The following is a 15,393-nucleotide window of genomic DNA, read 5'->3' as shown; positions in this document are numbered from 1 at the left end:
TTTTATTCTTTGTTGAGGGGAGGGTCATCCAACTTTTTTTTAGTCTAGGGGGAGGGTCACCCAACTTTTATATTCATGAAAACAGCAACATTTCAAAGTGACTTGTTTGGTGCTTTTTTTTTTCCATTTAGCTCCATGTTGATCTCGCGTTATCAGCCCCCCTTCGATATCAGATGGGTCTGACCCAACAAAAATCCAGTTTGGCGCTGTTTGACAGTGCGCGCGCACTTCAGTTCGCGCTTAGAAAAAGTGCATCATGTCAGAACAGAATGCCAAAGAAATGTTTACCCGGCAAAGCTTTAAAGCACGAGCAAATAATGAACTTTTGTTAAGTGCACAGTGTCCTGTGAGTGTAACTCTACGGGCCCTATCTTGCACCCAGCGCAATTGACTTTGTACACCGACGCATGTGTCATTCCTATTTTGCATAGGTGTTCCGTGTTCCGGCGCAAACGTTCCTTCATGCTATTTTGCAGGTTTAGAAAACAATTGTGCCACTATAACCAGGGAAAAATAGTTTAAAGTCAGTGGCGCGTTGCGCATGTTATTCATATGCTATTTTAAGGGCGCATGCTTGGCCATAATCAATGTAGCGTGTGCACAATGCGCATACACTTTAATTCTCTCATCTACACACAGACGCAGCAGTTATCATTTTTGCAAATCATACATTATTACGATAGATAGATAGATAGATAGATAGATAGATAGATAGATAGATAGATAGATAGATAGATAGATAGATAGATAGATAGATAGATAGATAGATAGACGCCAGTTTAACCGAAGTTAATTTGGGTGGGTTTCTCCATTTCAATGTAACTTATCTCTTTTACGGCCGTGACGAGAGCGTTGCTGTCCTTGGCTGTGAACCGCTCCTGGCGCGCGTCTGGCAAATCCGCCGTTATAATAGGAATCCGCTTTAGAACAAGCGCGCCTGCTCTTAAAGGGAATGTGAGATGACGCTCTGATTGGTTTATTTCACGTTACGGCCAAACCACACCTATGAATAATGAAGCGACTTCAGACCAACACATTTTAGATTTTCGCCTGGCGCAAGAGTCATTTATCCCGCCGGGAAAATAGCAACAGCGCCGAGACCCGCCCACAAAGTTACTTGCGCTTTGCGCTTGACACTTGCGTTTCAGATCGTTAAAATAGGGCCCTACCGCTGCATTAACATGTGATGTGAATGTACGTCGAGTTTAACAGTATTGGGACTGAGGCGCCAGATCTGCAGCTGATAGAATGTGCGCTGTAGCGCGATACTACCATATGTTAGTTTCCATTCTTATTTTGTTTCCACGATGTGTAAGATGTAGGGCTACCACATCTTTAAATTACTATTAGTATTATTTAAGTTAACATTAAATACATAGACCTACACCACAAAAACTAGTTTAGGATAAATTCGTTAAAATTGGGCGATTCCAGTGTTATGGACGTGGCATTTGCAGTCAAAACTTAAAATAAAAATTCTCAGAAAATGCATTTAATACCAATATTTTGAAACGTCTGAAAGGAGTCAAGACATTAGAAAAATATCAGTCTACACATGCGTTTTATATTTAATATGAGGGAAATACACATGTGGCAAAATATTTTTTAGTAATTCTAAATTACACTGTGCAAACCAAAAGATATATACCCACCGGATGAATAAAGATCGGCCTCCACAGAACATAAAATATTATATTATTTTTATTTTATTTTTCGTGTTCGCATTTATGTGAAAAAAAAAACAATGTTACGGACGTGACAGTTCTCCATTACGGACATGACTGCTCTGAAGCTACTTTAAAAATTTCACAGAGACCTCAAACAGAAAGCACAAAGCCTTTCTTTAAAGTGAATTTCGTTTTTTTATTAATTTTATCTTAATTTTAATCAATGTTTCATCTGGATTTAATAAATAAGAAGTAGTCTAAATATAGTAGAAAATAGATAATCATGACACGGAGCCGCGGGCGAATGAACTGGACTCGTCTCATAAATGAACCGAAACTCAGCGTAAGGTAGGCTATGCTACTTGCCTCATAGACCTGAGAAATATATAGAAAGCTTGAAATGTCTACTTTTAAACAGAACAATTCAAAACTAAAGAAAACAGACAGCTTTATGCTTATGAAATGCGCATTTCTCTCTGGCGCGTTCTGAGAAGATCGCGACGCATCGTCAACTTCATCTTTGCAGTAGACACAGAAAACACTTGTTTATTAATAAACAATTAAAATGTCTCCTAGCTATATTTGACATATTAATAATCATTACTTTTGCCGGTTCTTTGTGACAGCTTTTAGATGCTTTATTCGCAACGCCACCCACATGTTGAACGAGTCACACCGCATCAGCACCGAAAACATGATTTTTTTTCAAATCTAAAATCAAAAATCGTGATACGAACCAGTTTGGTCTATCGTTATAGCCCTAGTAAGATGAGAAAGCAAGAGTTTATGGTTTAAAAAACAAACAAACAATGGCTGAACATCTTTGCCAAGCGCAAACCAGTACAGAAGTAGGCTAATCAATAAATTATCTGGGAGGGTCATGCCTTTTTTCACAATCATTTTGGAGGGTCATAGAAAATTTTATTGCTGGCGAAGGGAGGGTCATGTCTTTTTTGACAACAGATCTCAAGTCAAAACTCCTCCGGTGGCCCCTTAAATAAATAACGAACAGTCCCTTACTCTGACAAAAACTAAAACATCAGTTTGGTTTTGATGATCATCTCTATCGCGGTCACGCTCACGCACCATTGCAGTTCTTCATCATCATGAACGTTTATTATCAGCATGTGTTTTAAAGTCATATCAGTCTAAACTTCTGATATATGGTGTTCTGAGCGCACACACCCGAAGCATTGCCAGATGCAGCGTCCCGTGAGTATTAAAAAAAGTTCTCTTTCACGTCTTATTGTGCTTAAACTGTCAAAAACACACAAAGTTCACATAAACACAGTCGGTTATGTCTCTGAATGTAAACAGCAGGGGAAAAATCACATGTGTGTATTAGATCTGTGTATTAAAGTGACAGCAGCATAATATACAGTACTAACTGCTGTATATGCTGTAAATATGAATCAAACAACAAAAGAAAAAGTTCCTCATGACTGAATAACAGCTGGTGCTGTAAATGCTCTGGCGAGGAGGTAAACATGGCGGACTGTGTACAGATCACTGAGGGGAGGAGCTATGCTAATAGGGCAGAGTCTGTCAGCAGTTTGTGGGCGGGGCCTGTGCAATGTGACATCACACTGCATAAAAACCGCAAATGAATTATTCTGAAACACTGTTTATGATTTATGAGGATTAAAAAAAAAGTGGGTGGATTATTGGGTGGTTGTGTAGTGTGTACACATCCTGTCAACAGACATTTATGTTTAAACACCATGTAAAAGTGAATTCTGCATAATAGGTCCCCTTTAAATGAAACAAAAACATTTACCACACACAGTGTAGTCCAATTCTTGAACGAATGACTCTGAACCAGTTCATTTAAGGGAATTAAAACACAGCTAGAAGAGAGATTTCTGAATAAATGCCTCTTTTTAGTGATTGATTGAAATGACAACACACACAGTGTTCTTCAGCTCTTGAACAAATGAACCAGTTCTTTTCAATCAAACGCATGCAACTGGACCAGTGTTGCCTGAATAGTAAATCTATAAGAAAAGTGAATTTAAAAATACACATTATGAGTTTTGTTGTAGTAAGCTGTATTTTATAAAATGAGCATTTTTATTTGAGATATAGTTAGGGCAAACTATTGCATTGGATTCATGCCTTTATGCCATAAAGACGAAGCGTAAGAAGAATGATTGCCGTCACTATAACAGCAGACGCCTCCACAACAGCCGTGTGTTTAGACTGTGTAAGAGCATCAGTGGTTGATCTGCACACACACAGCCTGTGTGTTTAGACTGTGTAAGAGCATCAGTGGTTGATCTGCACACACACACAGCGACAGATAAAGACTCGTGTTTCTCATCCATGGCTTGTTCTCCTCGTTTGCAGGACGGTTTCGTTAAAGCACACCGACAGCTTGTCACCCAGAATAGCTGTAAATGAAGTGAGACTCAAGGCTGATTTGGTTTACTGGATCATCAGAGACGTGGCATGAAGAGTCCAAGGCCAGAGGAATCATTTACTCAGACTGAGCTCGTCCCTCACACACACACCACACGACAACAAACACTGCAAAGCTCGTGTGTTACACGTTCATCATGACGGATGTTTGATTCACTGAGGGGCATTTTTAAATAAAAGTGGTTATTTTGGACTTTTAATTAATTAGAAGTAAAAAATTTAATAAATTAGTAAATAAAAGAAAAATCTTTAAACGTTGAGAATTTAAAGAGTTAATTCACCCAAAAAGTCACTTTTTCACCTTCATGTCGTTCCAAACCCATAAGACTGGTTAATCTTCAAAACACAAATTAAGATATTTTGAATGAATATTTTCATTCAAACTATTACTATTAAAAGTCCAGTTAAACAGAAATTAGAAGATCCAAATCTATATGAATCAGTCCGTTTAATCCAAGGCTTCTGAAGAGATACGATCCCTTTACATGATGAACTCATTTAATTCAGGCATTTATTCACATATTAACAATGATAGGCACACACACACACACACACACACACACACACACACACACAGAAGCTCATGTTGGTTGCCACATCACGAACACGTTTGAGCTTCCATGTTTATCATATGATGTCATGTGTGATGTCATATGCGAGTGCATTGCATTGTGGGATACAGTATGCATTAAAGTGAGCACTTCTGTCAGAAGTTTTGATCACTGCATGCTTCATCCTGCAGATGAGACAGTGTGTGCTATAGTGACACTTCAGTATCTCAGGCAGAATAAATACCAATGATATTGATTTTCTCCAAAAGCATCTTTGCTTCAGTGACGAACAGCTCGTCCCTCGGTCAATATAAGCAGCCCAAAGAGTCCCAAACAAACCCCTGTCCGACTGGAAGTGAATCGCCGCGACCCAGACCAGAACGAGCTCTTTATAGCAGACGATAAAGCTCTGCTGGCCTTGACAGAAGAACGAACGAGAGCAGGAGATTCCTCACTGGTTTCTATCTGCCTGTAGCTTCATTAATGCCTTTTAAACATCATCCCCTCTTCATTATATGACACACACACGACAGTTAGTTAGTCGGCACTAAGTGTGTGTAATGAGAAAACGTTCTAATTTCCTGATGATGGAAATGCCTTGGTTTACTCAGAATCTGCTCCACTAAACTAAACCTCTGAGAACAGCAGAAGCTGAGAGCAGAACACAGGTGTGAACAGGTGAAGCTCTTCTTTCTGCAGCTCTGTGGTGAAGGAAACACATCTCTGAGCAGAATGAGGAATCTACTTCAGATTATATGACGTGTTCATAAAGACACTGGCATCATCGCCTATTTATTCATGTCAGTTTCAGGTGACAAATAAAACATGGAGCCATTTATGTCAAATGTGCATGTCAAAGATAATTGGTAAAACTGTTAAAAAATCGTAGAATTTACTGGTTTGTGTAGAGAGAAAAAGTCAAACTTTTATTTAATGACTCTAAATGTCAATGGAGTAATAACGGTAACACTTTACAGTAAGGTTCAGTAGTTAACATTAGGTAATGCATTAACTAATATGAACTAACAATGAGCAATACATTTGTTACAGTATTTATTAATCTTTGTTAATGTTAGTTAATAATAATACAGCTGTTCACTGTTTGTTCATGTTCACAGTGCATTAACTAATGTTAACAAATACAACCTTTGATTTTAATAACGTATTAGTAAATGTTGAAAATAATAGTAATTAAGATTAATAAATGGTGTAGAAGTATTGTTCATTCTTAGTTAATGTTCACTGAGGTAGTTAACTAATGCTAACTAATGTTAACTAATGAACCTTGTAAAGTGTTACTGTAATTACTTATTTTACTTGCACCTTTAAAACGTGAGTTTATGCATCATCCTCATCATCAACAAACATATTTATCAAGGTAAAAAAGAAAATATCTTTTGACAAATATCAAGCATTTCTGAATCATGCATATCACTGTTTAACCATCTGACAGCATGAAATATAAAGCTCTTAGCTAGTTTAGCTGCTCATTATGGTACAGTGTGATCAGGTATAGCTAACGACATTATCCCAAATCTCAGCTATCAGCTATTAACGCATCATAATCTAATTATGAATTGTCAGGACAAGTGGGTGACTAAAACTTTACCAAGTTGTGAACGCACTCACCTTCGTTCCCAGATGCACCTCGACGTCCCCCTTCTGCCTGTTCTGCTCCAGGATGCTCAGCAGATACTCCTGAAACACGCCGATCTTGGTGAAGAAGTGCTCGTTGCGCCAGCAGCCCTCCATGTTGTCGAAGTCCACGCCGAGGTCCAGGAGGAAGCGCACGCTGCGCGGGTCCAGCGCGATCTGCTGCGGTCTGCAGAGCAACGCGCTCCGGTAGCGCGCGTCCAGCAGCGTCAGCTTCAGCACCTTCCCGGAGCGGACAGCGACCAGCGCCGCGGTGAGCCCGACCGGACCCGCGCCCACGACCAGCACCGAGACCCGCGCGCGCCACACGCGGAGCCCGGAGAGGCTCAGCTTCAGCAGCGCGTACACGAGCACTGCGAGCCCGGTGCCGAGCGCCGTGTCGAGCGCCAGAGTCCGGTACTGGTGATCCGCGGGGCTCTCCGCGCTCATTCCTCGAGCAGAAGAAGACAAGACAGCGCGCTTCACCGGTGGAGGAGATCTGCCACGGTACATGTGAACACTGAACAAGCTCTCTCTCTCTCTCTCTCTCTCTCTCTCTCTCTCTCTCTCTCTCTCTCTCTCTCTCTCTCTCTCTCACACACACACACACACACATACACACACTCACTCACTCTCTCTCTCTCTCTCTCTCTCTCTCTCACACACACACACACACACACACACACACTCTCTCTCTCTCTCTCTCTCTCTCTCTCTCTCTCTCTCTCTCTCTCCCACTCTCTCTCTCTCGGCATTTTAAAATAACTTTTGTTAAGGGTATTTTAATCGTCTGCTCAGTGTAAGTGCGATTTCGAGTTGCTGTAGGTAGTAGTCGTATCAGTAATTTCTGTTATGAGTAAATTATGATCTGTGGGAAACATTTGAAAAGAATTAAAAGGGACAGTTCACCTGAAAATGAAAATTCATTGTCATTGTCATTGTTTACTGACCTACCTGTGTCCTTCTAAACCTGTATGACATTTTTGTATGGCCCAAAACACTGGGGTATTTATTGTAGGCCTACCCTTCACTGTCTCGCTTGTGCTTGCCTTATAAGTTGAACCCGTTCCTTCACACCCTGTCCGATCGCCATTATGTTTAGTTGTGTTTGCCATTGCCTGTCTTAGGTAGTGAAATTAAACTTTGAGTTTTATGAACTGGATCTGTCTGTCTTCGTCTTCCTGCCTGAAACACAACGTGACATGATGAGGCCAAAATAAGTGAAAAACTGTTAAAGAGTACAAGTGAAACTTACCTCTGTTTACCTCATGTGATCAAAACCACTTTTTTTAATAATAAAAAAGAAGAAGATTTTATTACGAATTTATTGTAATTTCTTTACTTCATCTGAATAGTACGGAACTTGATAAATGGTCCTGAAAAAAGTCACATTTATATTGTTTCACAGTCTATATATATTTATTGAAATTTGTATTTTTGTGCATTTTACATATAAATATTACATTTTATTTTTATTACAACTTTTTTTTTTTTTTTAAAGGAGACCAAGCTGAAGTCTGTGCTCCAAAGCATTCAAGATTTATGACAGTTTAAGTGTAAATTTAATTTTCAGGGCCCGTATTCATAAAGATTCTAAGAATCCTCTCAGAAAACTCTTAATTTAGCTTAAAAACTTTTACGTAGTAGTCTTAGCTTAAGAGCAATTCGGGGCTAATCTGAGAGCAACTCTGAGTAAGGAAAAGACAAAAACTTTTATCTTAGTGAGGAGGCGGGGTTGACCCCGTTGCTATGTATGACACAATCTTTTGAAGACTGTGATTGGTTGGTTGTCCAAGAAGGGGAAAAAAGTGATTTTAAGTATAGGGTCTATTCTAAGCCTTCACTTTGAACTTACATGCGTAATTTTTCCTATTTGACCGTTCTCACACAGACACATTATATATATAAATCCTTATTTTATTAACCATGCTGTTGATTTCCTATAAGGTATTTGCTTGGCTTAGAATGATAAAAATTGTTCCACTCTTTCTAATTACACTGATTGTTGGCATGTCTATTTAAATGGTGGTTTGAATGTTGGTTTTAATGTATCAAACATGGAATTTTCCCAGTTGCCAAATATCGTAATGTAGTGATTACTTTCATTTCGGGCGCTATGGCATTTCTGCGCTGTGTTGGAGATATTAGCGTGTCTCTAAAAAGATCTGTCACAAACATGATCCCTGCATGATCTAATTTAAAGCGTCTTATTAACTCACTGTCATCCATTGTCTGCAACACATTTCTTCTCCTTCTTCGTCTTTCTGACATTTTCTCCTCTGCTAAAGAAACTCTTAAGCCTCTTAAAAGTCCTCGTCCGTGCTCCTAAAAATTTTGACCTTAAGACCTCTTTTAAGGGTTAAGATGCTTTCTGAATTACTTTTTTCTTTACTAGGATTTTTTCTTTAAATTTAAGAGTAAACGCCCACATTTCTAAGAATTTTCTTAGAATTTTGTCACTAGGAGCTACTCTTTGCATTAAGATTCTTTATGAATACGGGCCCAGGTCTATGCTCAAAAAGTCAATAAATGGATTACTGCATAAATATAATTTTGTACCATAAAATCTGTTGTGTTATATATTCACAATAACAAACCAGGAATGCTCGTGATCCTCAGAATAACTCTTTACTCAGGAACTCTTATATGCCCGTACTACAACAGTCCCCTGACACATGCTGTAGTAAAACGGATAGTTCTGGTCCTTGATTCTGACTGGTTGACCCGTGTGTTCTCATTGTGAATTACTCTACAGACCTGTGAAATATTAAAATAAATATTTTTATAGCTGTTTTATAAAAGCAGTAAGCCTGTGAGCTGTGCTAAATTCACTGTAAACCACGGCTTCACGGGCGTATTGCTTTATTATATCACTCCCTAATTACAATCTCATGAACATCAAAGCTGGTGGTAATGGCACAGCATAACAGGGTGGAGCAGACAATGAGGAACACACATAAAATCTGCATTTTCTCATAAAATCTATGGGAAAACTACACATGAAGCATGATATTTAAAATTCAATAAAGCAAATTTTAGAATGAATTTATTTTTCACGTTTTATATGCAGTAGACACTTAAAATTTGGCAAATATTCCATGTAAAAAAAGCATTCATGTGTTATATTAACTTTTTTTCTGCATTAGACACTAAACAGAGTTTAATACAGAGTTTAGTTCGCCGTTAATAACATCCATCAACACAGCACAGAAATGACTGCATTTCTTGACAATGTCCCACCAGATGAATCTTTCACAAAACAAAAGAAAAAAACATAATTAGCACACTATGTTATTGAATCAATAACATACAAAAAGAATACACACATTATCCAGTCCAGCTTTACTTGCAGTCCCAATATTATCAGCATCTTCACAGTATTTTCATGGCGAGATGTTGCTGGGTCTCTGGTCTTTGTAACCTCGGCCCACTGTAGGTTATTTTTAGAGTTCGTCGTGTTCGAGACGTGATGTTATTTCCAGCTTTTATTGATTCTCGAGAGCTAAAACTGTCAAGCCGATGAAACCCAGTCTCACAGATTAAACTGTAATAAATTACTCCTCTACCTTCCAAGCCTCCATCATAAACTGTGTATTGTGTTCTGCAGTGTTTACAGCAGTGCCGTGTTGTAAATTGCATATTTAACGGTGGAAAAAAATCTGTAATAGTCATAAACGGCACCTGCATCAATGACAGTCCCTTTAAGGCAGCGGTCCTCAACCTTTTAGAGGCCGAGGCATGTGTGTTACTCTGGCGCTGCTGCAGGCAGTGAAAGAAAATATACTCCAAAACTTTAAAGAACTGTTATTCAGTTGATGGGGCAAATCAATGAAATAAATGCCAGTTTCCGGTCTTTTTGGGGGGGGGGGGGGTTCTTATGGAGGCTTGTTTCCACCAGGGAATAAAAAAAAAGTAATTGTGACTTTCTATCTCACAATTCTGACTTTCTTTGCAAGAAGACTTAATTTGTTACTCGCTGTATGGGAAGTTTTCTGTGTGCAAACATGTGTAACACATGTGTATCAGTACATTAGATCCATGCATTCGCTCTTAAAGTGACAGCAGCCTAATATATTCCTTCTGTGTCCTTAATGTTAATCAAACAGCAAAAGAAAAAAACAATCACTGCTCTTGACTGAATAACGTTTGTAACTTTAATAAGGATTAATCTATGTTTACTTTATACCGTGAAGACTATGAGGTGTTGTTTTACATTTAATTACACTTCTGTACCAGAAAATTGTGAATTTTCACTGGTATCAAAATGTTGCTGTCATAACTGCCTGTTTTTGTTCATGGCTGGTAAAAAAAAATATTTATGGCCGGTAGATTTTCTTAAGTCACCGACCATTGACAGGTGTGGCAATAAGTAAGTTTTAGACCCTGAATATATGAAGAGTTCAGATGCAAAAGCCTCTAAGTGCCATCTGACATTTTCTTCTAGAATGATCATTTTTATAAAGCTTGTATATTTAAGTTAAGTAATTTAACTTAAATTACAATTAATATGTATTTTATCACTTCAAACAACCTGGACTACATTTTCATGACAGAATCTGGGATAAAAACAGGTGACCTAAGTCCTTTTTCTGAACGGGTTCGCCCTGAGTATGAATTCTTTATGAATTCATTAATACTTCTCGGTTAAGGACTTGTGACTGTTAAATAGTTTACACTGTTGCCCACTTTCACTAGTTATGAAGTCCAGGGAATTCATCTAACCTCTTCCTACCCTGTTTTATTTTTATTAATATGCTGTCCACCCTCATCCAACAACTTTATAAACGAGTTTGCAGACTTTCTGGGGTATGCAGTGAGATATGACCATATTTAATGCTTGGTGATGTTAATATTCATGCTCTTCTGCTAACACCCTAGCCAAGGAATCTTTACACGTATTGTCTTCTTCAAATGTTGTTCAGTGGGTGAACGGCCTCACACATTGTTATGGCCAAACACTCGACTTAATACTGTCGTATGGTCTGTCCGTGCCTGACGCTGAAACTGGTGATATTCCAGTCTCCGATCACAGACCAGTGCTCTTTTCAGCATTTCTTCCAGATCCAGAGCTTTAGCACCTCAAGCATGTTAGTCTCGCATCTTAACTTCGCCTGATGTTTTCTGAACTGTACCTGGAGGCCAGTTACAAGCTTTTAATTATAAATGCTCTAAGATCCTAGACTCTATTGCACCTTGTAAGATTATCTATCCCAAAAACAAGTCTCAGCCGTGGAATAAACACTGATATTCGATTACTTGGACAGCAATGCCGACGATTCGAGTGAAAATGGGATAAAGCTAGGCTTCGAGTATCATTTGAAATGCTGAATGTCTCCCTACATAACTTTCAAAAGTCTGTCAGGGCTGCAAAGAATACATTTTTATCTGACATTATTGTAAAAAATTTGTTCTAGAATGCTTTTCTCGACTATTGACTCCCTCTTAAATCCTTCTGTCAAGTGACCTTTCTGTCAGTGTGTGACATTTTTCTTAATTTCTTCTCAAAATGAACACTATTCGAGCCCAATTTAAATTTGAGCCGGTCTCCCCTCAGGCATGCAGAGAAATCACTTTAAAATGAATAGTAATTATTATAATAATACCTTTTATTTATAGGCGCCTTTCAAGGCACTCAAGGATAATAGCAGCGTCGGCAAGTCCGTAAAATACAAAGCCATGCAAAAACACAGACATAAAGATCAAACACACAATCAAACAAATCAAGTCACTAAAAGCTATTCTAAACAGATACGTTTTAATCTGAGCTTTAAGAAGGGACACAGAATCCAGCTGTGAATGTGCAATGGTGAAGGAATACATAATGTTGGCGCTGCACAGCGGAAAGCTCTACCGCCGAATATACTCAACTTGATATTTGGACCTGTCAATAATTCTGCAGAAGATGGTCTCAAAGAACTGAATTGAAGAAGATCTGAAAGATAAAGAGGAGCCAAATTATGAAGATCTTTGTAGGTGAGCAGTAAAAGTTTGTACTGGATGCGATAACGAACAAGAAGCCAATGTGTTTGGGATAGAATAGGAGTTGTAGACCTTCTGTAGCCCCGCCCCTTTCCAGCTCTGAGTTTTAAAATCTTCCCGGTCTACTGACATTTGTTAAGACATCTGCTTTAAACATCACAATGCTCATGATAACTTTCGTTAACTTTACATTAAGTAAATCCACTTCAAAAGCTAATTACTCCTGGACAGCGATATTCTAAAGATGGCTGCGCCCTTGTTTCTCTGGCACATAAGGTCTACATGATCAGAGGATCATGAGAGGGTAACAATAGTTCTGAGTCCTGAATTAACTGTACTCGATGGAGTTGTTTTTCAGGGAGACCAAAAAAGAATTACAATAATCAATCCGTGATGTAACCTAAGTATGAATAAGGACTATAGTGCTATTCTGAGAAAGGGATGGACGAAGTCTAGCAAAGCAAACCATCAAATATAACACCAAGACTTTTCACCTGGGTGGAAATATTAACCTGACAATTACCAATAAGAAGGGTGAAGGATTGAGTTTTAGATAAAACAGACCTAGACCCAACAAGAAGGGCTTCAGTTTTTCAGTATTTAGTTTTAAAAAATTGTTGGTCATCCATATGTTAACATCCTGCAAACATTTAGTGAGTACTGAAGAGGAATGGGAAGCATTAGGTTTGAAAAAGTGTTAAAAGTTGAAAAAGTTAAGTGTGAAAAAGGCGACCAATGGGTAGAATATAAATCATAAATGAAAGCGGACCAAACACTGACCCCTGTGGAACACCGTGAGTAGCTGTAACTCTGATCGAACATTTGTAATCTGGACAAATTGTTACTTAAATAGGATGAAAACCAAAGGAGCACATTGTCAACAACTCCAATACAAGCCAATCATTCCAGTAATATTGAACTAATGGTGTCGAGGGCACTACCAATATCTAAAAGAATAAGAATAGACACAAAACCAGAATCAAGGAGAAGATCGTTTGTAACTTTAACAAGAGCTGTGTTTGGATCTGAAGTAGACAAAGCAGATGGCTTTGGTGGTCTATAAATCATAACAACAATAGTGGGAGTTGAACCTTAAAGTTGTACAGCCAAGATTTCAAAAGATGAGGGCTCTGATCAGAGATCGATTTAAACTGTCGCGATAACTAGATAAAAACAGCAAGGTTTGCATATAAAGGCATATCCAGACGGTGTTGTTTGATTTAAATGAAGAAAATTGTTAGGCTTTTCCTAAGTCTCAGTAACACACATACAATTAATATTTTGGTCCACAATAAAATTAAAACCTACCTTTTGTCCTCTTGATATTCTTCCCTCTCCATTTGTAAAACAGATCTTTGATACTGTTGGCTCAGTCATTTTGAATATCATTAACAACTGCCCTGTAAGCAACTACCGCGCCTGTCCCAGCCTGCTTTACATTCGCCACTGTGACTCCCACTCTTAAGAAACCCTCACTTGACTCTGCAGAATCATAGGCCTATCTCGAACTTGCCGTTCCTATCCAAAATGTTTACCAATCTGTACTAGTGTTATTAGGTTTGGTCTGTCAATGGTCTGTCAACCTGGTACGGAAACCTCACTGTGAAAGCCAAAACAAAGCTATTGTATATAATACAGACTGCTATGAAACTGATAGGGCAGAGAGACTATCATAGCAGAGCAATGCACATTGAAGGAAGCCGAAGGATTTTGAGTGATTCGTCCCATGTAATCCATTCTTCTACCCTCGAGGAGAAGGCACAGAATCCCTCAATGTAAACTGAACAGGTTTAACAATTCATTTGTGCCAGTATCAATTAAACGGTTATATAAGGACTAGTCAAATTTAACAATCCTAATATATATTGCAGCAGTTACCCATGGGTGTGGTCAATGTACGTGAAAGTAAAATGATGTGTGTAATTTATGTAAAGTTTTGTGAATGTGATGTATTTTAGAATTATTCTAGGTGTATCCGGTGATGTAGAAACGTTGATTATCAAATCCACAACAAATTTCCCTATCAGGGACAATAAAGTATATTTTTAATAAAAAAAATTCAAGTGCTTCTGGATTTGAGCTTGGCTTTTGACTTTTGTCTTTTATTCTTTTATCTCTCCAGGAACGTTCTATCGGGATCACAGGTACGGCACTAAAAGGGTTCCAGTCCTTCCTGTCTAATTGAAGTTTTTCCGCAAGTTTAAGTGTCCACTCATCCTCGGCGACCCACCTCACTTGTTATGTACCCCAGGGATCGATCCTGGGACCGCTACTATTTTCATTATACATGCTACCTATGCAGTCAATTTTAATAGATTTGGTGTGTCATACGACTGTTATGCGAACTCTACATACCTATAAAAAGCAAGGATAATTCTGCTTATAAGAGATTGGAAGCCTGTCTTCATGAACTGTGGCTCACCAACAGTTTTATTTTACTCAACAATGACAAAACACAAATTATTCAATTGGGGCCAAAAGATCACAGGGATGCAAATGCTTTCGATCTTGGCACCCTCCCGCCGCACCTTACCTCTGACGTTAAAGGGGTCATCGGATGCAAAATTCATTTTTATATGGTGTTTGCATATAAATGTGTCTTTGCAGTGTGTGGACACAACCACCATACATTGAAAAAAATCCATTCACTCCTTTTTTTTAATCCTCAAAAAGTCTAAACACTCAATAATCAGGTTTGGATTTTCTGAGCACTATGATGTCATAATGCTCATGCTCCGCCCACGACCACTGACGGACTGTCCCGTATTAGCATATTTCTGCCCTCAGCCAATCGACACCCCCCATGGAAGAGAGGGGTGGAGTGAGCAGTTGCTCATTATCATTTAAAGAGACATGCACTGAAACGGGTCGCTGTGAACAGAGCTGTTTTTGAGGAGGTGAAAGGGTGTTGTTTTACACAACCATTGTGGAATTTTAACCAAAGTATGTAACAAACTTTACATGAACACCCTAAAGAATCATTCCAACTTGTGGAAAATGGGCATCCGATGACCCCTTTAAAGATTTAGGATTAATGGTAGTCTGAAGTTAGACAAACAAACCTTGCTCACGCTCACGGAAGCCACAAACGAGATCATATTACACCAATCTTACGCTCTCTGCTCTGGCTGCCGGTGAGATATCGA

Source organism: Rutilus rutilus, assembly GCF_951802725.1.
Source record: "Rutilus rutilus genome assembly, chromosome: 23".
Taxonomy (NCBI): Eukaryota; Metazoa; Chordata; class Actinopteri; order Cypriniformes; family Leuciscidae; genus Rutilus; species Rutilus rutilus.
Note: the sequence above shows the minus strand (reverse complement) of the source record.